The sequence below is a fragment of the Macaca nemestrina genome, chromosome 11 (assembly GCF_043159975.1).
Source record: "Macaca nemestrina isolate mMacNem1 chromosome 11, mMacNem.hap1, whole genome shotgun sequence".
NCBI lineage: Eukaryota > Metazoa > Chordata > Mammalia > Primates > Cercopithecidae > Macaca > Macaca nemestrina.
Window position 1 is genome coordinate 107,083,390 of NC_092135.1, and position 25,836 is coordinate 107,109,225.

The 25,836-nt window shown below is 36.9% G+C and overlaps 1 pseudogene; it reads right to left on the reverse strand.

Moving 5' to 3' along the window:
* Positions 1-269: 269 nt before the first annotated feature.
* Positions 270-25,450, reverse strand: LOC139357293 (heat shock cognate 71 kDa protein-like; annotated as a pseudogene).
* Between the last annotated feature and the right edge of the window lie 386 nt (positions 25,451-25,836).

A 25,836-nucleotide genomic window follows, 5' to 3' on the forward strand; every position in this document is an offset into this window, starting at 1 on the left:
GCCTCCTTAACATTTATTATGATAGAAATTGCTTTCAGGATGTGGCAGTATTTGGTCACTTAAGTTCAAACAGTGGAAAAGGTGCAACAGAAGAGAGAATGGAGATGGGCAGGAGGAGGGATAGTATAGTGGTTAGTGTACGCACTAAATTGAAACCTCCTCTGTATGAGTCCTAGATCCTATGACTGACTCTGAGGCCATAGAGTTTACTTAACCTAAGAGCCTTGATTTACTTATTTTTTAAAATGGGATTATTCTAATGCCTAACCTCAAAATTTCCTAAGGTATAAATTAAATAATATATCTGAAGTTTGTAGTTCACGTGGCATTATTACTCCTCCTACCAAGGAGATGTTGAGGATGACATTGACATCAATATCACAAGTGACTTTAATTTGAGGCACAGCAAAGGGAGCAGGAGGTATGCCTGTGAGCTCAAACTTGTCCTGGATAACTAGCAAATTGTTATGTTTGGTTATGGCACTCTCACCTTCAAAAGCTTGAATGAGCATACAGGTTGGTTGTCAGGATAGGTAGTGAAGGTCTGGGTCTGCTTGGTAAGAAAAGTATATTGCATTTCGTGGGAACAGTCATGACTCTACAGCAGCATCATTACCAAAGAGAAGAGGAGTAAATCCAAAAGTAGCAAATCTTGAACAGTTTAAGATTTGTCTTAAGATAGGATGGCTGCCTGGACAGCTGCACCGTAAGCAACAGCTTCATCAGGGTCAATGCTCTTGCTCAGTTATTTTCCACTAAATAATTATTGAGGAAGCTTTTGGATCTAGGAGATACAGATGGAACCACTTACCAGGACAATAACATGAATCTGCAACTTTTCTAGTTTGGTGTCCTGAAGGGCTATCTCTATCGGGTCCTGGGTGCCATGGAACAGGACAGCATTCAGTTCTTCAAATGGGCATGAGTAATGGAGGTATACATATCTGTTCCTTCACAGAGAGAATCCATCTCAATACTGGCCTGGGTGCTGGAAGGGAGAATGCAATTAGCCCATCACAAGCAGTACAGAAGCATCACACAGCCCTGTTGTTCTCACTACTGTCCTTATGCTTGCATTTGAACTCAGTAATAAAATGTTTGATCATTTGGTTGTCAAAAATCTTCTCCACCTAAGTGGGTATTTCCAGCTATAGATTTGATCTCAAATATTTCATTCTCAAGAGTGAGGACAGACACGTCAAACATTTCATCTCTTAAGTCATAGATGAGCACACTTCTTTCAGCTCCAACCTTTATGTCTGCACCATAAGCAACAGAAGCAGCAGCTGGTTCTTTGAAAATTTTAAGTACATTGAGACCAGCAATGGTTCCAGGATCTTTGGTAGCTTGACATTAGAGTCATTAGGCCCTATGACCATAACATTGGAAATAGTCTTCCCAAGGTGAAATAATAATTTCATATTCTATGAGATAACCTACTTAGCACTTATACAGATGAAAATCTAGATAAGCCATTACAGCCATGAGCAATGCTAATGAACGTTTTTGCAAACTCTGGACGGGTGCTTGACATCCTTAATGATCTTCCTATTTTTCTCAGTTATCTGGTCATGAGCAACTGGCTTAGCTGAAGATGATTCATTTCATATGAGATCACCTTTAATGTGCTTTAATCCACTGTAACTCAACATTTAGTTGAAGTGGAAAATGTGGACAGGCATGATCCTCCAAAATGGCAACAGCAAACTGCAAAGCTCACCCAAAACACATCGCCTGAACACCAGGGTCTTCAACTACCAATCAAGCCCCTCTACACTGTCTGAGAGAAAGAAATTTCTCTAACTTCCTCAGTTCATAATGATTTTAATATCTCGGGTTTTTTTTTTTTTTTTTTTCATGGTACTTCTAGGGCCAAAGAAAATTTAAAATATTTGGCAGCACCCTTGTGAGTTTACTGTGGTGTCCAGGGTGCCTTAAAGCCAGTTTAGCAACTGTGTTTCTAAAAATAATAGTTGTTTTTCATTGCCTTGTAAAATTCAAGATTTACATTCAGGAGTGGACACGTCCCTAAGGTATCAAAACTCTAAATTTCAAGGCCTCTTACTTGTAGGAATCTCTTCCATGGTCCTGATCAGGGAGAAACAAAATTGAGCATATAACAACAATTGTTTAAGAGAACCACTTCTCCTTCCTCCCAAGTCCCTTTGTGGTTTGGTAGTGTTAGAGTGTCCACGGGCACATATATATAGTATCTAGCTAAGGAGAAGTTAGCACTAGAGGAGAAACACAATTTGACATGAATGAAGTCACAAAGCTGTCTGTGGACAATCCTTCTAATCAAATACGAAAATAATTTAAGTGTAGGATTGTTTTCGTTTTGGTCAATACCCATGCACAATGACATTTCCTGTAGTAACATACTTGATAGTGAAGCCTACATAATTATATATAAAATCTCCTCTTTTTCCCATTGTTAGTGGGAATTTCCCAAAACAAAATTTACCATAATTCATTCATTTGTAGGACATAAACTTGCAAAATTAGAACCAACAGCAAATATCTATATAATCTGAAGTTGCAGGTTTTATGAATCACAGACACCAATTAAACAAATTTAATCTACCATGCTAGGACCTTTTTCTTCTATCTTTAAAAATTATGATACAATTTTCTTTCATTTAAAACAGGGATCAATAATATCAAGCCAAAATATAGGGGAAAATATATTGTAATTTTATTTATTTTGAGACTTCGTCACCCAGGTTGGAGTGCAGTGGCACGATCCTTCTGCCTCAGCCCCTCAAATAACTGGACTACAGGTGCGCCACCAGGCCCAGCTAATATTTGTAATTTTTGTAGAGGTGGGGTTTCACCATGTTGCCCATGTTGGTCTTAAACTCCTGAGCTCAAGCAATCTGCCCACCTCTGTCTCCCAAAGTACTGGGATTGCAGGCATGAGCCACCATACGCGGTCATAAAGATATTTTATAATTATGCCATTTGTCATGTTTTAGTTTATTGTGATTTTTTTCTCATTCACAGTAAATATTCTGTTTTATTTTTCTAACTTTGATTCCTTTTTCTTAAAGATGGTCCTTTAAATCATGTAAAATCGAGGCCTGAAAAATACCTGTCTACCTCTAGCCATGATGTAAGTGAAACATTTCTTTAACCTATTTCAAATAATTTTATTTTCCTTTTTGCTTTCTGCATCTTGGCTTACACTTTCCATTTGTCTCTGAAACCTAGTCCAAAAATAATTTATGTGCTCACTCCATTTTTGTATTTTATCCTTTTCAGAAGAGAAACATTTTCAAAAAGTCTTTTCGCTTTTTCAAAGTTCTCTCAATTTTATGCTCTGGTGTTCTTAAAGTATTATATAAGCATCATAATACTGATTTTTCAAACAAGAAAAATCTCATCTGCAGTCCCATGTTCTTTCAGCATTATTCCCAGTAGACAAGATATGGAGTCAGTCTACATGTCCATCAAAGAATGAATGGAGAAAAAAAAATATAGTGTCTATACACAATGGAGTACTTTTCAGCTTTAACAAAAAGAAGGAAATCCGTTCCTTTGTGACAATATAGATGAACATGCAGGGCACTATGTTAAGTGAAACAAGCCAGGCACAGAAATACAAATACCGCATGATCTCACCAATGTGGAATCTAAAAAATGTTGAATACATAAAAGCAAGGAGTAGAATAGTGGTTCTGGCTATGTGGGGGGTTGGGGCAGTAGGTAGGGAGATGTTGATCAAAGGATACGACAAAAGTATTTTTTTTAAAAATAATATATAAATACATCTCATAAACTCCACACAATGTACACATGTCCTCATTAGTAGTGCTGTACTCTCCCCTTTTCCTTCTTTCAAACCTACTGCCCTTCACAGCTGTTTGTCTTGGGTTTCTCCCAACACCACCCTCACCTCCAGAATCAGCCCTCTTCACTCCATCTCTTTATGAGCTTCTGTTTTCTTTTTATCCTCTTGTTCAATCACAAAAGCACAGGAATGGATTTATCAAGGACAAAATTCTTATGTGGTGTCTGAGAGAAGAAGGCATTCAGGTAATGCCTGTGCCAGTGTTTTCATGCCATCAAGCATGTGTATGAGAAAGAGGGGCTGCAATTTATTCAGGGCTTATCGCATCCTAAGTTCAGTGGGACCTATGGATGAGGTCATTTAATTCTCATAAGAACACTATAACTTGGGAATATCTCCATATCTTAAATGAGAAAACTGAGGCCCACAGAAGTTGTTGACTTGTCTGAGGGTGCAGCTGTGACTAGTACTCAAGTCCGTCTGACCCCCTGGTTTGTATTCTTAGCTTCTATGTGAGGCTTCCTTTCTAATCAAAAGTTGCATAAAGTTTCACATTCCCAAAATATTCTTCAAAGCATCATAAATAACTTCATAAAGGGCAAGGTGTGTTCATTTGAAGGTGAGTGATTCTGGAAAAGACTGAAATTTTACTGAAGTCAACATTATGGAATAACTGGGTGAGCTCACTGGTATTACAGGTGTAGGTAAAGAATGAGATGTGGATTCAAAATAAAAAGCCTAATTTCTGTGTCATTTATTATCTAAGCTTAGAGGCAAATTACAAAAAAAAAAATCATAAAAATATGCGAAGAATGGAATATTCCTGGGGGGAAAAAAGTATATACCTTACATTGTCACTGTTAAGAACAAAAAATTACAACATTTGCATTTGCTTTATGAAATCCATACAGCATTAGTGACCTCAAGTCAAATACATATACACACTACACAAGACACATACACATACACACACAATTGCACACTCAGTCAACCTTGTTTTTAATGGTGATATCATTGTGAAGTTATAAGTGAGATAGCTCATGTAGCAGAGTATTGTGATATTAGCCATGATGTACTAACCATCTACAGATGTTAGCTTATTGTAATAATAATAAAATAATTAATTTTAAAGACATAAACTATACTTATTAGTTACTAAGGATAAATAAGTGAAGTAACATTATATTCATTTTAACCTGAATTAATACAAATAAGGTGAAATGGATGGCTTACTGATTGTCTATAAGGAGCAAACCTATAAAATATCAAGTATTGTCACTGCTTGAATATGAAAATGGAAGCTGTGAATAATAACCGCCTGGTCAGGGAGAGAAATAAGTTTAAAGATATTAACAAATCTAGAGCACTTTCACAATATGTCAATGTAGTTAAAATGAAAAAATGTTTATCTTCCAGGTGGCAATTAAGTATTTGTGAGAAATTCTGGCACCCAAATTGACAGGCAACTAAGTGAAAAAAATTGACTAACAGAGCATAAAAGTGAAAAAAAAACACAGGTTGTCATTGGAACAAGTTGGTTAAATATGACTGAATTAATGAGTTTTAATAAATCCACATACTACAGATTTTCTACTAATTGGAAACCTAACAAAATTAAGTATGTATGACATTTAAAAATTATTTTTCAGAACTACTTTGGAACTGTTAAATTTAGAGGAAACTTTCCTAATAGATACAAAATATATAGTGAAAGAGCCAGCAATTTTTTTAATTTACCATTTTATTATTTTTTAAGTACAGTTCTAAGACTGTATATATTTACACTGTTGTACAATCATTATTACCATCCATCTCCAGAAATTTTCATCTTCCCTAACTGAAACTCTGTACCCCTTAAATACTAACTCTCCATCCCACCTACCCAACTCCCTGCCCAGTTCCTGACAACCAACTTTCTGCTTTTCATCTCTAAGATTTTGAGCATTCAGGGAATCTTATGTAAGAAAAATCATAGAATATTTGTCCTTATGTAACTGGCTTATTTCACTTGGCATAACATCTGCAATTAGGATATTATTTTAGAGCAAGAGTTTTAAGCTACAGTCTATATAGCCAGCTATATTTGTTTTATTAGGCTGATCTACTTTAATGATATTTAAATGTATATTTGAATGCTTCAACTAATGAGCATTTTGTGATGAGCAGAATATCCTGTAAAAGACTGAAATTTTACTGAAGTCAACATTATAGAATAACTAGGTGAGCTCACTACTAGATTCTTAAAGGTGTTTATGTAGCCAAAACATTAAAAATGTCTGATTTTGAGGTTCCATACTAAATTAATCTGATATTAAGATAAAGCACGTGGGGGGGGGTGGAGCAAGATGGCCGAATAGGAACAGCTCCAGTCTCCAACTCCCAGTGCCAGCGACACAGAAGACCGGTGATTTCTGCATTTTCAACTGAGGTTCTGGGTTCATATCACTAGGGAGTGCCGGACAATCGGTGCTGGTCAGCTGCTGCAGCCCGACCAGCGAGAGCTGAAGCAGGGCGAGGCATCACCTCACCTGGGAAGCGCAAGGGGAAAGGGAATCCCTTTTCCTAGCCAGGGGAACTGAGACACACAACACCTGGAAAATCGGGTAACTCCCACCCCAATACTGCGCTTTAAGCAAACAGGCACACCAGGAGATTATATCCCACACCTGGCCGGGAGGGTCCCACGCCCACGGAGCCTCCCTCATTGCTAGCACAGCAGTCTGTGATCTACCGGCAAGGCAGCAGCGAGGCTGGGGGAGGGGCGCCCGCCATTGCTGAGGCTTAAGTAGGTAAACAAAGCCGCTGGGAAGCTGGAACTGGGTGGAGCTCACAGCAGCTCAAGGAAACCTGCCTGTCTCTGTAGACTACACCTCTGGGGACAGGGCACAGATAACAACAAAAGCAGCAGAAACCTCTGCAGACGCAAATGACTGTCTGACAGCTTTGAAGAGAGCAGTGGATCTCCCAACACGGAGGCTGAGATCTGAGAAGGGACAGACTGCCTGCTCAAGTGGGTCCCTGACCCCTGAGTAGCCTAACTGGGAGACATCCCACACTAGGGGCAGTCTGACACCCCACACCTCACAGGGTGGAGTACACTCCTGAGAGGAAGCCTCCAAAGCAAGAATCAGACAGGTACACTCGCTGTTCAGCAATATTCTATCTTCTGCAGCCTCTGCTGCTGACACCCAGGCAAACAGGGTCTGGAGTGGACCTCAAGCAATCTCCAACAGACCTACAGCTGAGGGTCCTGACTGTTAGAAGGAAAACTATCAAACAGGAAGGACACCTACACCAAAACCCCATCAGTACGTCACCATCATCAAAGACCAGAGGCAGATAAAACCACAAAGATGGGGAAAAAGCAGGGCAGAAAAGCTGGAAATTCAAAAAATAAGAGCGCATCTCCCCCGGCAAAGGAGCGCAGCTCATCGCCAGCAACGGATCAAAGCTGGACGGAGAATGACTTTGACGAGATGAGAGAAGAAGGCTTCAGTCCATCAAACTTCTCAGAGCTAAAGGAGGAATTACGTACCCAGTGCAAAGAAACTAAAAATCTTGAAAAAAAAGTGGAAGAATTGATGGCTAGAGTAATTAATGCAGAGAAGGTCATAAACGAAATGAAAGAGATGAAAACCATGACATGAGAAATACGTGACAAATGCACAAGCTTCAGTAACCGACTCGATCAACTGGAAGAAATGAACGAAATGAAGCGAGAAGAGAAACCAAAAGAAAAAAGAAGAAAAAGAAATGAACAAAGCCTGCAAGAAGTATAGGATTATGTAAAAAGACCAAATCTACGTCTGATTGGGGTGCCTGAAAGTGAGGGGGAAAATGGAACCAAGTTGGAAAACACTCTGCAGGATATCATCCAGGAGAACTTCCCCAACCTAATAGGGCAGGCCAACATTCAAATCCAGGAAATACAGAGAACACCACAAAGATACTCCTCGAGAAGAGCAACTCCAAGACACATAATTGGCAGATTCACCAAAGTTGAAATGAAGGAAAATATCTTAAGGGCAGCCAGAGAGAAAGGTCGGGTTACCCACAAAGGGAAGCCCATCAGACTAACAGCAGATCTCTCGGCAGAAACTCTCCAAGCCAGAAGAGAGTGGGGGCCAATATTCAACATTCTTAAAGAAAAGAATTTTCAACCCAGAATTTCATATCCAGCCAAACTAAGTTTCATAAGTGAAGGAGAAATAAAATCCTTTACAGATAAGCAAATGCTTAGAGATTTTGTCACCACTAGGCCTGCTTTACAAGAGACCCTGAAGGAAGCACTCAACATGGAAAGGAACAACCGGTACCAGCCATTGCCAAAACATGCCAAAATGTAAAGACCATTGAGGCTAGGAAGAAACTGCATCAACTAACGAGCAAAATAACCAGTTAATATCATAATGGCAGGATCAAGTTCACACATAACAATCTTAACCTTAAATGTAAATGGACTAAATGCTCCAATTAAAAGACACAGACTGGCAAACTGGATAAAGAGTCAAGACCCATCAGTCTGCTGTATTCAGGAGACCCATCTCACACGCAGAGACATACATAGACTCAAAATAAAGGGATGGAGGAAGATTTACCAAGCAAATGGAGAACAAAAAAAAGCAGGGGTTGCAATACTAGTCTCTGATAAAACAGACTTTAAACCATCAAAGATCAAAAGAGACAAAGAAGGCCATTACATAATGGTAAAGGGATCAATTCAACAGGAAGAGCTAACTATCCTAAATATATATGCACCCAATACAGGAGCACCCAGATTCATCAAGCAAGTCCTTAGAGACTTACAAAGAGACTTAGACTCCCATACAATAATAATGGGAGACTTCAACACTCCACTGTCAACAGTAGACAGATCAACGAGACAGAAAGTTAACAAGGATATCCAGGAATTGAACTCATCTCTGCAGCAAGCAGACCTAATAGACATCTATAGAACTCTCCACCCCAAATCAACAGAATATACATTCTTCTCAGCACCACATCGCACTTATTCCAAAATTGACCACATAATTGGAAGTAAAGCACTCCTCAGCAAATGTACAAGAACAGAAATTATAACAAACTGTCTCTCAGACCACGGTGCAATCAAACTAGAACTCAGGACTAAGAAACTCAATCAAAACCGCTCAACTACATGGAAACTGAACAACCTGCTCCTGAATGACTACTGGGTACATAACGAAATGAAGGCAGAAATAAAGATGTTCTTTGAAACCAATGAGAACAAAGATACAACATACCAGAATCTCTGGGACACATTTAAAGCAGTGTGTAGAGGGAAATTTATAGCACTAAATGCCCACAAGAGAAAGCAGGAAAGATCTAAAATTGACACTCTAACATCGCAATTAAAAGAACTAGAGAAGCAAGAGCAAACACATTCGAAAGCTAGCAGAAGGCAACAAATAATTAAGATCAGAGCAGAACTGAAGGAGATAGAGACACAAAAAACCCTCCAAAAAATCAATGAATCCAGGAGTTGGTTTTTTGAAAAGATCAACAAAATTGACAGACCGCTAGCAAGACTAATAAAGAAGAAAAGAGAGAAAAATCAAATAGACACAATAAAAAATGATAAAGGGGATATCACGACCGACCCCACAGAAATACAAACTACCATCAGAGAATACTATAAACACCTCTACGCAAATAAACTAGAAAATCTAGAAGAAATGGATAATTTCCTGGACACTTACACTCTTCCAAGACTAAATCAGGAAGAAGTTGAATCCCTGAATAGACCAATAGCAGGCTCTGAAATTGAGGCAATAATTAATAGCCTACCAACCAGAAGAAGTCCAGGACCAGATGGATTCACAGCTGAATTCTACCAGAGGTACAAGGAGGAGCTGGTACCATTCCTTCTGAAACTAATCCAATCAATAGAAAAAGAGGGAATCCTCCCTAACTCATTTTATGAGGCCAACATCATCCTGATACCAAAGCCTGGCAAAGACACAACAAAAAAAGAGAATTTTAGACCAATATCCCTGATGAACATCGATGCAAAAATCCTCAATAAAATACTGGCAAACTGGATTCAGCAGCACATCAAAAAGCTTATCCACCATGATCAAGTGGGCTTCATCCCTGGGATGCAAGGCTGGTTCAACATTTGCAAATCAATAAACATAATCCAGCATATAAACAGAACCAAAGACAAGAACCACATGATTATCTCAATAGATGCAGAAAAGGCTTTTGACAAAATTCAACAGCCCTTCATGCTAAAAACGCTCAATAAATTCGGTATTGATGGAACGTACCTCAAAATAATAAGAGCTATTTATGACAAACCCACAGCCAATATCATACTGAATGGGCAAAAACTGGAAAAATTCCCTTTGAAAACTGGCACAAGACAGGGATGCCCTCTCTCACCACCCCTATTCAACACAGTGTTGGAAGTTCTGACTAGGGCAATCAGGCAAGAGAAAGAAATCAATGGTATTCCGTTAGGAAAAGAAGAAGTCAAATTGTCTCTCTTTGCAGATGACATGATTGTATATTTAGAAAACCCCATTGTCTCAGCCCAAAATCTCCTTAAGCTGATAAGCAACTTCAGCAAAGTCTCAGGATACAAAATTAATGTGCAAAAATCACAAGCATTCTTAGACACCAGTAACAGACAGAGAGCCAAATCATGAATGAACTTCCATTCACAATTGCTTCAAAGAGAATAAAATGCCTAGGAATCCAACTTACAAGGGATGTAAAGGACCTCTTTAAGGAGAACTACAAACCACTGCTCAGTGAAATAAAAGAGGACACAAATGGAAGAACATACCATGCTCATGGATAGGAAGAATCAATATCGTGAAAATGGCCATACTGCCCAAGGTTATTTATAGATTCAATGCCATCCCCATCAAGCTACCAATGAGTTTCTTCACAGAATTGGAAAAAACTGCTTTAAAGTTCACATGGAACCAAAAAAGAGCCCGCATCTCCAAGACAATCCTAAGTCAAAAGAACAAAGCTGGAGGCATCACGCTACCTGACTTGAAACTATACTACAAGGCTACAGTAACCAAAACAGCATAGTACAGGTACCAAAACAGAGATATAGACCAATGGAACAGAACAGAGCCCTCAGAAATAATACCACACATCTACAGCCATCTGATCTTTGACAAACCTGAGAGAAACAAGAAATGGGGAAAGGATTCCCTATTTAATAAATGGTGCTGGGAAAATTAGCTAGCCATAAGTAGAAAGCTGAAACTGGATCCTTTCCTTACTCCTTATACGAAAATTAATTCAAGATGGATTAGAGACTTAAATGTTAGACCTAATACCATAAAAACCCTAGAGGAAAACCTAGGTAGTACCATTCAGGACATAGGCATGGGCAAAGACTTCATGTCTAAAACACCAAAAGCAACGGCAGCAAAAGCCAAAATGGGATCTAATTAAACTAAAGAGCTTCTGCACAGCAAAAGAAACTACCATCAGAGTGAACAGGCAACCTACAGAATAGGAGAAAATTTTTGCAATCTACTCATCTGACAAAGGGCTAATATCCAGAACCTACAAAGAACTCAAACAAATTTACAAGAAAAAAACAAACAACCCCATCAAAAAGTGGGCAAAGCATATGAACTGACATTTCTCAAAAGAAGACATTCATACAGCCAACAGACACATGAAAACATGCTCATCATCACTGGCCATCAGAGAAATGCAAATCAAAACCACAATGAGATACCATCTCACACCAGTTAGAATGGCGATCATTAAAAAGTCAGGAAACAACAGGTGCTGGAGAGGATGTGGAGAAATAGGAATACTTTTACACTGTTGGTGGGATTGTAAACTAGTTCAACCATTATGGAAAACAGTATGGCGATTCCTCAAGGATCTAGAACTAGATGTACCATATGACCCAGCCATCCCATTACTGGGTATATACCCAAAGGATTATAAATCTTGCTGCTATAAAGACACATGCACACGTATGTTCATTGCAGCACTATTCACAATAGCAAAGACTTGGAATCAACCCAAATGTCCATCAGTGACAGACTGGATTAAGAAAATGTGGCACATATACACCATGGAATACTATGCAGCCATCAAAAAGGATGAGTTTGTGTCCTTTGTAGGGACATGGATGCAGCTGGAAACCATCATTCTTAGCAAACTATCACAAGAACAGAAAACCAAACACCACATGTTCTCACTCATAGGTGGGAACTGAACAATGAGATCACTTGGACTCGGGAAGGGGGACATCACACACCGGGGCCTATTATGGGGGGGGAGGGGGGAGGGATTGCATTGGGAGTTATACCTGATGTAAATGACGAGTTGTTGGGTGCTGACGAGTTGATGGGTGCAGCACAGCAACATGGCACAAGTATACATATGTAACAAACCTGCACGTTATGCACATGTACCCTAGAACTTAAAGTATAATAATAATAATAATAATAAAAGATAAAACACAAACTGAAAAATGTTAAAACCTGAGAAGAAACTCAATAAAAATACAAAAAATTATTACATTGATAATTGGAAAAATAAAAGTCTAACAAAGTTAAAGGAAAATACATGTTAACAGAATGTAGACTTTATTAAGGGTTCTATTGTCCTGCTCTGAAATAGGACAAAATTTTCTGAGGCATTATATTAGAGTTACGGATAATTCAGTCTGGGAACAAGAGTTGAAAACTTTTGAAGGAAATGTAACATTTTTTTTTTTCAACTGTGTAGTTTAAAATAAGCATGGAAAATAAATTGATTAGATTTATTGTCTTTAAAGGAGCATAAGAAAAAATAAATAGCATGTTTTAGTAACAAGTGAAAACAGGGCCAATTAATTACATAATTTTAAAAAATATTTTGACAATTATTTTATTATTAAATAGTAGATGGGTTCTGAATTAAGTCTAAAGCAAACATATCACAGAGTTAAAATTAGAGAATTTTTAAATGACATATTTCATTGTCTATCTTCTATTGCTTTGAAAACTTCCTTTAAAATAAGTCAATCATGCAAGTTTTACTATTGCTGTCCAAAATAAACTTATCAATTATTCCTCAGGAATATCCCCAGGCCAAATTCTAAGGACCTGCAGTTTCTACCTCTCTAGGGGAAAAAGTGACACTGATGCTATGACCTTAATATCTTAAAACAGAGGTCTCTTAAAACAGAGACCACTTCTTATATAAAACAGGATAGGTAGTAAGCCCACATGCATATGGTGTAATTTCAGGAGTCATTTTAGCACCTACTCACCTTCATATTTTCAGTTTTCTCGAACATGATACTTTAAAGATTGCTATATGGAATTCCATAATTAGCAATAGATCTGATGACATGACTTATCTGTCGCCCTTTGTATCAGCAACAAAACTTGTGTGCAAGCAACAGAACTGCCTCTGATTTTCTTAGGAAAGGAAAAATAAAATCTATTGGAAATATGTACAATTGATAATATAGGAGAAAACCAGCCATGGAAAATTGGCCAACATTAAGGTAGTTTTAAAATGTTTAAAGAGCACAAAACCTTTTTTTAGGAAAAAAATCAGTAATTTTTTAGCCTGGATATTACATCAATGGTTGTATACTGCAACTTCTGCTTCTGAACACTACCATTAAGACTCCACCAGTGGATTCTAACTAATACTTATCGTGGCTTCCCAGAAAGGAGCAATAGACAAGGCTAACTCATGTGCTTAAGCCCCTATCTCTAAGACCTAAGAGAGAAGTGGGATTTGTCTACACTGATACCAAAAAGTAGAAATTCCTTTGTATCAGTCAGTGAATAGTGAGTAACAGAGGATTGAGTCTAGACATTTCAGATAAAATAGTATTTAAGACAGGAATTTAGGCACTTAGAAAACCACAGGACAGCATGAAATGACAAAGTCATGGGGGAACTGCCTCCAGCTTTCAGATTTACTTCCATCCCTGAGGATCTCAGGATGTACCTGATATTGGTCAGGAGTTGCAGTTGCCTGTAGTATTGGGATAGGTAACTTGTGGTGGAATTCTTAGATGATGTTCCTAAAGCAATCTCTGCAGAAGCCCGTTATTGACTTGCCATTGCTGGAAGAGGAAAAGAGCTTCTGGTTGCTTTCAACTTTCCCAATTTTGTGTAATGTCTCATTGTTTGACTATAGGGGAAAATCATCTACGAAAGGATTTTGGAAAATATAGTTCCCAAATTTCCAGCCCTTGTGATAAATGGGGGACCCTAGAAGAGGAAGAAGGTGTACTTGAGTGCAAATGGCAATGTGGCACACTTTCAAACTGTCAAAACACATAATTGGGAATTTCCTGACACAGAAGTGGAAGTTACATGTTAGCGAAGCCCAAAAATGGCAAAATGACTTTGCACTAATAAAATTCAGTATATTCTGAGAAATATATAATTTATTAAATTATTTCTCAAAACAAATACTGCATTAACAAAAATAAGGTTAAATTACTAGGATGTTGAAGGCCAGGGAGCAGTCATGTCCATTGGAGAAGCAATGATAGTGTAAAAAGAGACTAGAACTTCAAAGGACACATTTCTCCTACTTGACAATTCTGCAGAGAGTTGGGGCTATATACAGGGATTCAGCAGAAGGTAATCCTTGATGCTCACTGTTCTAGGCCAACTTGTGTGTGATGGAGTGTAAAACTACCCACTCAAACTAGGTCATGGAAAAATGGGGTTGGATGGATGGATAGATAGATGTACATATAATATTTTCTGGACACATGGTCATTACTATACAGTGGAAATTTTTTATAAGCTAGCATTTCTATTAAACATATGGTTAGACATAAAGTACAGCACATATTAATATATGAGACCATTGATATTAGAAATGTTTAGTAGCAATATGATTGCCACTTCCAAAGATAGCTAGAAAAGAATCAACAAAAATGTTAAAAAGCTGAAACACTTTATCTCTGTTCTGATTTATATAGATAAAGATTGACTTAGATTATTTGATATAATTTTTTTTTTTTTTTTTTTTTTTTGAGACAGAGTCTTGATCTGTCATCCAGGCTGGAGTGCAAAGGTGCAATCTTGGCTCACTGCAAACTCCACCTCCTGGGTGGATTTGTATAAATAAAGACTGACTTAGAATATTTGATATAATTCACCTTTTTTTTTTTGTTTTTGAGACAGAGTCTCGATCTGTCACCCAGGCTGGAGTGCAATGGTGCAATCTTGGCTCACTGCAAGCTCCACCTCCTGGGTTCAAGCTATTCTCCTGCCTCAGCATCCTGAGTAGCTGGGATTACAGGCACCTGCCATGACGCTTGGCTAATTTTTGCTGTTGTTGTTGTTGTTGATAATGTTTTTGTTGTTATTTTTAGTAGAGACAGGGTTTCACCATGTTGGCTAGTCTGGTTTTTAATTTTTTTTTAATTTATTGACATGTGACTTCCTAATAGCTTGTCAAAAAATGTACCAAGTTATTTCTTTGTAATTACTTTAAATCGTATGTCATAGTATGTGAATCTTCATCATCATAGAGAAGAATGCAACTCTACCTCTGCCTGACTCTTTTTATGTATTGTATTTGGTGAGATAACAGAGTTTAATATTTAAAAGTGTTGGCTCTAGAATTAGATTCTCTGGTTCTCAATGTTGCTTCATCACTTATTAGTGGTGTAACCATAGGACACTTACTTCAATTCACTAGGATTAATTTTTTTCATTTATAAATTAAAGATAAAAATAATAACCATCTCAAAGTATTATTGTTAGAATAAAACTATATAACATTTAAACACAGTGAACAGTACACATTATACAATGTTACCAATTTGTATTATTACTAATGTCTTCAGGGAGAACATAGTTACAACTTTAAAACTAATGATGCTAGAAGGATTTTATAATTTTGATCTTGAGAACAATTTAGTATTTTCAAAGTTAGATTTAAAACAAATTTAGTTTAAAATTGCGTTTGAATCAAATTAAAATTTATGGTTAGTCACCAAATTAGGGCAGCTTTTTTTGTAAAAATGATAACCTAATAATCAATGTTCATCTGGTTAAAAAAATTACAGTACATTCCAATGATGGAATAAAATTCAGGCTTAAAAATAAATAATAACTTTTTTTACATTCTAATATACAACAATCTCTAGGATACATTATTATGTGAAAAATGCAGGGTTCAAGAGAGTATATTTAGTATTCCATCAGTTATATAAAAATAGAAATAAAACATTGTGTGTGTGTATATATATTATATATTACTATATAATATTATATATATTATCTATAATATTATATATATATATATTTGCCTGTAAAAATTAAAACTGGTTGCTGGCAGAAAGGGACTTAGATGGTTGAAAGAAAGAGGTGGCAAGAATACTTTCATTTCCTTATATATGTGTATCTTCTGAGTTTATATATATATATAATCTGTGTATGTAAATATACATATAAATTTAGAAGACAAACAAGTACATACACACACATACATATACACACACACATATATATAAAATACAATTTAAAAAAAAGAGTAACAATGGGGTGTTTAAAGAAAATCTAATAGAGGTGTATGCTAAGAGAAACAAGGAGGTGGGCTAAACCAGGGGTGTCAAGGGTTCAGACATAAACCAGCCCAAGCTCCATTATTTCAAGGTCATTTTATTATAATTGCCATTCTTTCTTTGATCCATCCTTTCAATACTAAACACATCCTTTCAAACAAACAAACAAAGAAAAATGCACTGCTATTGGCCATCTACACATTTCTTACATCCACATCGGTCCTCCTGAGTTGCTGCAAATTTCACTGAAAGCTTATTGAATTGGAGAAACTATCTTGGTTGTCCACATCAGCCTGGCACATGATAAGTAGTAAAGATTTGATGAATGAATCGGCGATAAAAAACAGCTACATTCCAGAATTTGATCCAGAATTGATCTCCTTGTTGCCATTTTATGGGATATGATACATTTGCGAGATAAAAAATATTCTAATATACAACGGTGTTCTTTCACCGTTCTGTATTTTGTGACTCAATTATAAGGTACATTTTTTTTTTGTTAGATAACATGAGTCTTTTCTCTTTTTTCTTCTCTACATAAATTTTGTTGCTACTTTAGTAACTATTGTTCATGATCAACTGTTACTTTGTAAAGTATCTAAATTTTAATCTATTAACTCAATTTGACATTTATTACTTTAGAGTAAAACATTTTCAAGATGAAGCACTGCTGCTTCTTTCAGGCTTCTAACTCCTAAATCTTTTTGTAATTTCACAAAAAATGCAACCTAAAATCACAAATTAAAAGGCCAGATTTTCTTGTTTCTTGAGAACTTGCCAAATTAGTTTTATAATAGTTACAAGTATAGATGGTCCAGTTCTCCTTTATTGAGTTAATGAAAATGCTGTAAAACCAATCACTCAGTGAGATAAAAGCAAACAATTTTATTTTGAGGTAATTTTATTTCCACTGTCATTGGCATTTAGCAAAACTGTCTTAAATAAATCACCGACAAAAAGACACCAAAGTATTTCACAGAGCCTTTGTAGGTACTGAGCATCAAACATTTCATCTTATATTTCCTCTTAAATTGAAACTAAGCAGTCACAAATGTAACAAACATTTTGTTATCTATTAACCTATAATATCAAGTTACAGGTGTCCTCAAAATGAGAAAACTAAGGTCATCAAATTTCTGTGATATTATACTATCCACATACTATGGTTGGATTTAACTGAATTATTGATTAAATGAACTTTGCATTTATATCTAAAATTAAATTCTCAAGTACTTGTGTTTAAATTTGCAAATTTCAATTCCTTCTAAATATATCCTTTTCTTATCTCACTATGACAAGTTTAAGCTTTAAAAAGACAGGTTTATTTTAAGAGAATTAATCCTAACAATTAAAAACTAAAAACAGCTTTTAATTTGCTTTTTGGCTGCTAAATAAATTAGGAAAATACAAAATGGTCATCCCTCAAACACAAAGGTAAAGAAAGAAGTAATTATCAAGATAAATTACTTAAAATATTTTTCTTAAATCAGATTCTTTTGCCTTAAATAGGTTTTTGGGCTAATACCCATCAATTTATCCTTATTTTTCTCTGAAAAGAATAATCATCCAGACTTTATCTTTTACTCACACATTTAGAAATCCAATTTACCCCAAAATGAAGTATTAACATATTTGTCAAAGAAATGTTCACAAGAGTTCTTAGTGTGACTTATTAGCATAATCCCCACCTGCTTATAGCATTAGGCAGTTCAGCAGCAAGTGATACAAGTCTATGTCAGGTTAAAAGAATTTCATGATTCATAATACCTCAAAAGCATTAGGATCTATGTATGAAGCTCTTTATATACCTGGCCTTAATGGTTAATTTATTCTCAGATTTCTGGAGAGCATATCACTGTCTAAAAAAATGTGTTACTACATTTATTACTCCACATACTTTCTCATGACTTGTCATATTAACCTTCTGCCTCCAAATATCATCCTTCACTCATTTCCTGCTGCCAGTGCTGCCACAGATATGAATGTCACTTGGAAATACAGAATTTATTTTCACTCCAGAGACATCGGTTTCCACCATATTAGAAGAGACTCAGTTTTTAAGTAGTTGGAATTTATAAGTGAATTTTTCAAATGTAAGGGAATCAACAAGGTTTTCCAATTATTAACTTCACAAATTTTAACTTTTTCTCAAAATCCCATAATCAGAAAACCACTAGTCGTCTTTTTTTTAAATTTATTTTTTATTTCAATAGCTTTGGGAGAACAGGTTGTGTTTGGTTACATGAATAAGTTCTTTACTGGTGATTTCTTAGATGTTGGTGCACTCATCACCCAAGCAGTGTACACTGTACCCAATGTGTAGTCTTTTATCCCTCACCACCACCCACCCTTTCCCTTGAGTCCCCAAAGTCCATTGTATCATTCTTATGCCTTTGCATCCTCATAGCTTAGCTCCCACTTATGAGTGAGGACACACAAGGTTTAGTTTTCCATTCCTGAGTTACTTCACACAGAATGATGGTCTCCAATTCCATCCAGGTTGCTGCAACTGCCATTATTGTATGCTTTTTTTATGGATGAGTTATATATATAATATATAACTCTATATACAAATTATATATATATAGATATATATAATATATATCTCACAACATTTTCTTCATTCACTCATTGATTAATGGGCATTTGGACTGGTTTCGTATTTTTGCAATTGTGAGTTATGCTGCTCTAAACATGCATGTGCAAGCATCTTTTTTGTGTAATGACTTATTTTCCTCTGGGTAGATACCTCTGGGATTGCTGGATCAAATGGCAGATCTACTTTTAGTTCTTTAAGGAATCTCTACACTGTTTTCCATAGTGGTTGTACTGGTTTACATTCCTGCCAGCAGTGTAAAAGTATTCCCTTTTCACCACATCCATGGCAACATCGGTTAATATTATTTTTTGATATTTTGATTATGGCCATTCTTGTAGGAGTGAGGTGCTATCACATTGTGGTTTTGATTTGCATTTCCCTGATAATTAATGATATTAAGCATTTTTCCATATGCTTGTTTAGACGTGATTAAAGTGGGCATATTTGTCTTGTTCCAGTTCTCAGGCTTTCAACCTTTCCCTGTTTAGTATGATGGTTGTGGGTTTGTCATAGACTGCTTTTATTTCCTTAAGGTACGTCCCTTCTATGCCAATTTTGCTCAGAGTTTTAATCATAAAGCGATGCTAGATTTTATCAAACGCTTTTTAGGCATCTATTGAGATGATCATGTGATTTTTAATTCTGTTTATGTGGTGTATCACATTTTTTGACTTGCAGATGTTAAAACATCTCTGCATCCCTGGTATGAAATCCACTTGATCATAATGGACTATTTTGTTGACATGCGGTTTGATTCAGTTAGCTAGTATTTTGTTGAGGATTTTTGCATATATGTTCATCTGGGATATTGGTCTGTCATTTTCTTTTTTTTCACTGTTCTTCCCTGGTTTTGGTATTAGGGTGATACTGGCTTTATAGAATGATTTAGGGAGGATCCTCTCTTTCCCTATCCTGTGGAATAGTGTCAATAAGATTGGTACCAATTCTTCTTTGAGTGTCTGATAGAATTCAGCTGTGAATCTGTCTGGTCCTGGACTTTTTTTTATTGACAATTTTTTTTATTACCACTTCAATCTCACTGGTTGTTAATGGTCTGTTAAGAGTTTCTATACTTTCCTGGTTTAATCTGAGAGGGTTGTATATTTCCAGGAATTTGTCCATCTTTCCTCTAGTTTTTCTAACTCATATGACTAAAGGTGTTCATAACAGCCTTCAACAACCTTTTGTATTTCTGTAGTATCAGTAGTAATATCTCCCATTTTGTTTCTGATTGGGCTTATTTGGATCTTCTTTCTTTTTTTCTTGGTCAATTACACTAATGGTCTATCAATTTTATTTAACTTTTCAAAGAACAAATTTTTTGTTTCATTTGACTTTTGTATTTTTTGTTTGTTTCAATTTCATTTAGTTCTGCTCCAATCTTCATTATTTCTTTTCTTCTACTGGGTTTGGGTTCAGATTATACTTGTTTCTCCAGTTCCATAAGTGGTGACCTTTGATTGTCTATTTGTGCTCTTTCAGACTTTTTGATGTAGGCATTTAATGCCATGAACTTTCCTCTTAGCGCTGCTTTTGCTGTATCCCAGAGGTTTTCATAGGTTTTGTTATCTGAAATATTATCATTCAGTTGAAATAATCTTTTAATTTTCATCTTGATTTCATTGTTGGTCCAATGAGCCTTCAGGAGTAGGTTAATTTCAATGTATTTGCATGGTTTTGAGGGTTCCTTTTGGAGTTATTTCTAGTTTTATTCCACTGTGGCCTGAGACAGTACTTGACAAAATTTCAATTTTCTTAAATTTACTGAGATTTGTTTTGTGGCCTATTATATGGTCTATCTTGGAGAATATTCCACATGCTGATGAATAGATTGTATATTCTGCAGTTGTTGTGCAGAATGTTCTGTAAATATCTGTTAAGTACATTTGTTGTAGGGTATAGTTTAAGTCCATTGCTTCTTTGTTGACTTTCTATCTTGAAGACCTGTTTAGTGCTGTCAGTGGAGTATTGAAGTCCCATGCCATTATTGCATTGCTCTCTCTCTCATTTCTTAGGTCTAGTAGTAATTATAAATTTGGGAGCTCCAATGTTAGGTGCATATATAGTAGGTGTATTCAAAAGTAATTGCTGGTTTGTCATTACTTTCAATGACAAAAACCACAATTACCTTTGTCCTGATTTAATATATAGGATTTTGACATTTTCTTACTGGACTAGTCCTTTTATCATTATATAATGTCCCTCTTAGTCTTTTTTTAACTGCTGTTGTTTTAAAGTTTGTTTTGTCTAAGACTAGCTACTCCTGCTTGCTTTTGGTGTCCATTTGCACGGAATATCTTTTTCCTCCCCTTTGCCTTAAGTTGACGTGAGTCTTTATGTGCTAGGTGAATCTCCTGAATACAGTAGAAATTTGGTTGGTGAACAGACATTCTGCCATTCTGGATCTTTTAAGTGAAGCATTTAGGTCACTGACATTCAACGTTAGTATTGAGATGTGAGGTACTATTCTATTCATCGTGCTATTTGTTGCCTGAATACCTTCTTTTCATTGTGTTATTGTTATATAGGTCCTGCTTTAAGGAGGTTTTATTTTAGTGTATTTTGAGGATTTGTTTCAAGATTTGGAGGTCCTTTTAGCAGTTCTTATATGGCTGGCTTGGTAGTGATGAATTCTCTCAGCATTTGTTTGTCTGGAAAAGATTGTATCTTTCCTTCATTTATGAAGCTTAATTTTACTAGATACAAAATTCTTGGCTGATAATTGTTTTGTTTAAGGAGGCTAAAGATTGGGCCCTAATCACTTTTAGCTTGCAGGGTTTCTGCTGAGAAGTCTGCTGTTACTCAATATGAGGTTTTCCTTTATAGGTTACCTGATCCTTTTACCTCACAAGCCCTCAGATACTTTCCTTCCTCTTGACTTTAGATATCCTGATGATGATGTGCCTAGGTAATGATCTTTGTGTGATAAATTTCCCAGATGTTTTTTCATCTTCTTGTATTTGGATGTCTAAATTTGTAGAAAGGCTGGGGAAGTTTTCCTCAATTATTATCTCCAATATTTTTTCCAAACACTTGGATTTCTCTTCTTCTTCTGGAACACCACTTATTCTTAGGCTTAGACACTTAACATTGTCCCAAACTTCTTGGAGGTGTTATTCATTTTTTAAAATCTTTTTTCTTTGTCTTTGATGAATTGGGTGAATTTTAAAGCCTTGTCTTCAAGATCTGAAGTTCTTTCTTCTGTTTGTTCAATTCTATTCCTGAGACTTTCCAGTACATTTTGCATTTCTCTAAGTGTTTCCTTGATTTCCAGAAGTTGTGATAGTTTTTTATTTATGCTATCTATTTCACTGAGGATTTTTCCCTTCATATCCTGTATCATGTTTTTGATTTCTTCAAGTTCACCTTTCTCTGGTGCCTCCTTGATTAGCTTAATAATTGACCTTCTGAATTCTTTTTCTGGCAATTCAGAGATTTCATCTTGGTTTACCTACATTGCTGGTGAGGTGATATGATCTTCTGAAGGTGTTAAAGAACACTGTTTTGTCATATTACCAGAATTGTTTTTCTGGTTCCTTCTCTTTTAGGTAGACTATGTCAGAGGGAAGATCTGGGACTCAAGGGCTGCTGTTCAGATTCTTTTGTCCCATCAGGCTGGGGCAGGGTTAAGTGTCTCTGAGCTCAGACTCTCCTTGGATGGGGCTTTCTGAGGGTGCTGTGGGTAATGGGGGTGTGGTTCCCAGGCCAATGGAGTTATGTTCTTAGGATTATGGCTGCCTCTGCTGAGTTATACAGGTCACCAGAGAAGTGGGGGAAAGCCAGTAGTCACAGGCCTTACCCCATTCCCATGCAGCCTGCAGTTCTAAAGGCTGGTCTCACTCCCGCTGTGCCCCCTGCAACAGCACTAAGTCTATTTCCAGGCAGCCAGTGACCAGGGCTGAGAACTTGCCCCAGACCACCAGCCTCCCTCCTGAGAAAGCAAGTGGACTCACAGTTTTTGGCATCTCAGGGAGCCTACAGTAGTGATCTAGTTCCTTCAAAGGGTCTGTGGATTCTCTCAGCTTTCCTGGTATGTTCCTGCAGTAGTTCTTGGAGCAAGAGTTCACAATGTGAGTCTCCACTCACTGCTCTCTCTGTCCTAGCAAGAGCTACAAGCTACTCCTGCCTTCTATTTGCCATATTTAATCCTATCAGCCAAACCACTAGTCTTCTTTTTCTTTTACATTTACGAGTAATAAAATTCCAAACACATTAAGTTCTTCTTTCTTAGGCCCTTTCCAGCTAATGTTTAGACACTAGTGGCCACACCCATGACAACCTGTCTTTAATTGCTGTGTGCTGGGAACACGGTTTCGGTGTAGTGTTTCTTATAGTAGTTGATCTTATAGTTATGCAGTGTAGAATTAATTCAGTGTCTATAGTAAAATAAAGTATTGTGAAAAAATCTGTTTTCTTCTGCCACTTTAGTTTGATCCCATGCCATATAATATTTTACATATTCTTTAAAAATAAATGGAACCAAAAGCTTAGCTTTCAAAGAGAAGCAGAAAATGATTTGAGGATATTGTGTATCACCAGATGGAGAACAGACAAGATAGGTAAAGGACATCATAGAAAGAAAGATGAGTATGTAAAGGCTATAAGCTACTAAGGTTTTTAGCAAAACTGTGTAACTTTATTGTATTCAAAGTTAGGACAGGACATTTAGTTCAATTTTATAGGTGAAGAGATAAGAGATATAAAAACAAATTTGTAATTCCCCAAGTCATTTTGACAGCTGAAGTCTATATTGGAAATCTGAGTATTCCAACAACAAAGCTAAACATTTACCCCTCCATGTCAATTTAATGTCAAAGTAACTTGACACTACAATTTAACTCTTTCAAAATCAATGTTAAGAGATAAAGAAAAGAATTTGACTGAGTTTAAATGTATTTATCTAAATTAAAGATAATCAAAGTTTAATCATATTCCTTGATAGTTTTTGGTCTAAGTATATCCTTTCATCTCAAATATATTCCTTTTAAATTAACTAAATGTCAACATCATATTAATCACAGGTCCCAGAGAAAAGACATGTTCATTGCTGTCAAACAGTGCCTCATAAGCAGAAAGACAAACACAAACAGTGGGTTTCATACAATGTGGTAAAGTTAAAAGTGAGTCATTGGGAACATGGAAGACAGAACGTATCTGCACCTGCACAAGCCTATCAGAGATGGCCTCACAAAAATAGTAATGCTTGTGCTCTAGTTTTTAAGGATATTTCCCTCTTTCTATTTTTCTTTATGTTTTTGTTTTATTTTGTTACAAGATTGGAGCTGGGAATGAGGATGCTGCCCCAGGGCACATTCTTCTTTACAGAGTTAATACAGCATATGCAGATATATTAAACATGGAAAGTTTAAAATTCATTTCACCCAGTTTAGAATACTTTGCCACATTTTAAGTTAGCAAATTTTATTCACCTAGAAGTTCTCAAGCCCAATTACAATAACAGTTTCTCTAATTTTATTTTAAGTTCATGGCACATGTGCATGTTTTTTATTTAGGTAAACTTGTGTCATGAAGGTCTCTCATACAGATTATTTCATTACTCAGGTATTAAGCTTAGTGCTCATTAGTTATTTTTCCTGATCCTCTTTTTCCTTCAATGCTCTACACTCCAATAGGCCTGTGTCTGTTGTTCTCTTGTTCCCCTCTATGTGTCCACATGTTCTCATCATTTAGCTCCCACTTATAAGTGAGAACATGTGGTATTTGATTTTCTGTTCCTGTCTTAGTTTGCCAGGGATAATGGCCTCCAGCTCCATCCATGTTCTGCAAATACCATGATCTCATTATTTTTATGGCTACATAGCATTCCATGTTGTAAAGGCACCACATTTTCTTTATGCAGTCTACCATTGATAGACATTTAAGTTGATTCCATGTATGTGCTATTGTGAATAGCACTGCAATAAACATACATGTACATGTGTCTTTATGGTAGAAAAATGTATATTTCTCTAGGTATATACCCAATAACAGAATTTCTGAGTCAAATAGCATTTCAATTTTTAGGTCTTTGAGGAATCGCCACACTGTTTTCCACAATGGTGGAACTAATTTACACTCCTAGCAACAGCGTATAAGCATTCCTTTTTCTCCACAACCTCACAAGTGATATGGACAGGAGACAGGGAAATACTGGGTAGAAGGTGGCAGTTCCCTGGCAAAGGCCCCATCCTCAAGCCTGGAGACCCACAGCCCTAAGTGGAGCCAGCATTTCTGTTTTCATGCCCCCAAAATTACCTTTTGGCCTGCCATGCCTCGCTATCCAGTACCCATATAAATCCCAAACACCAGGCTCCAGAAACAGACAAGCAGGCCAGGAGACAAGACAAGCAGACAAATGGAAGAACAACACAGCAGAGAAAGAGAGAAGAGGAGGAACGTCTGAATGCTGAGAGGAGTTTGGCTGGGGATGGTAGGTGAGGAGTTCAGCCACTGGATGGCCAGGCTCCAGGGGAAGATCATTTTCCCACTCCATTCCCTCTTCTGGCTCCCCATCCGTCATGCTGAGAGCCACCTCCATCACTCAATAAAACCCCACATTCTTCCTTCAAGCCTGTGTGTGATCGATTCTTCCAGGAGGCTGGGCAAGAGCTTGGGATACAGAAAGCTGTCACGCTGGCCCTCTGCCATTGTGAAAAGGCAGAGGGTCCATTGAACTGGTTAACACTTAAGCTGTCTGAAGAAGGCAAGGCTAAGAGGGCATTGTAACACTGGGGCCACAGGCACCCACCCCTAGACACTACTGCAGCCCTGGAGACCAAAACTCTCTCCCTGGCTCTTGCACCTGCCTGTCTCTGTGCTCCCGCTTCTGCCAGGGGTTTGAGCAGCAGCAGCAGCGGTGACTGATTGAACAGGCGAGCCACACCCCTGTCACATGTCCTGCAAGGA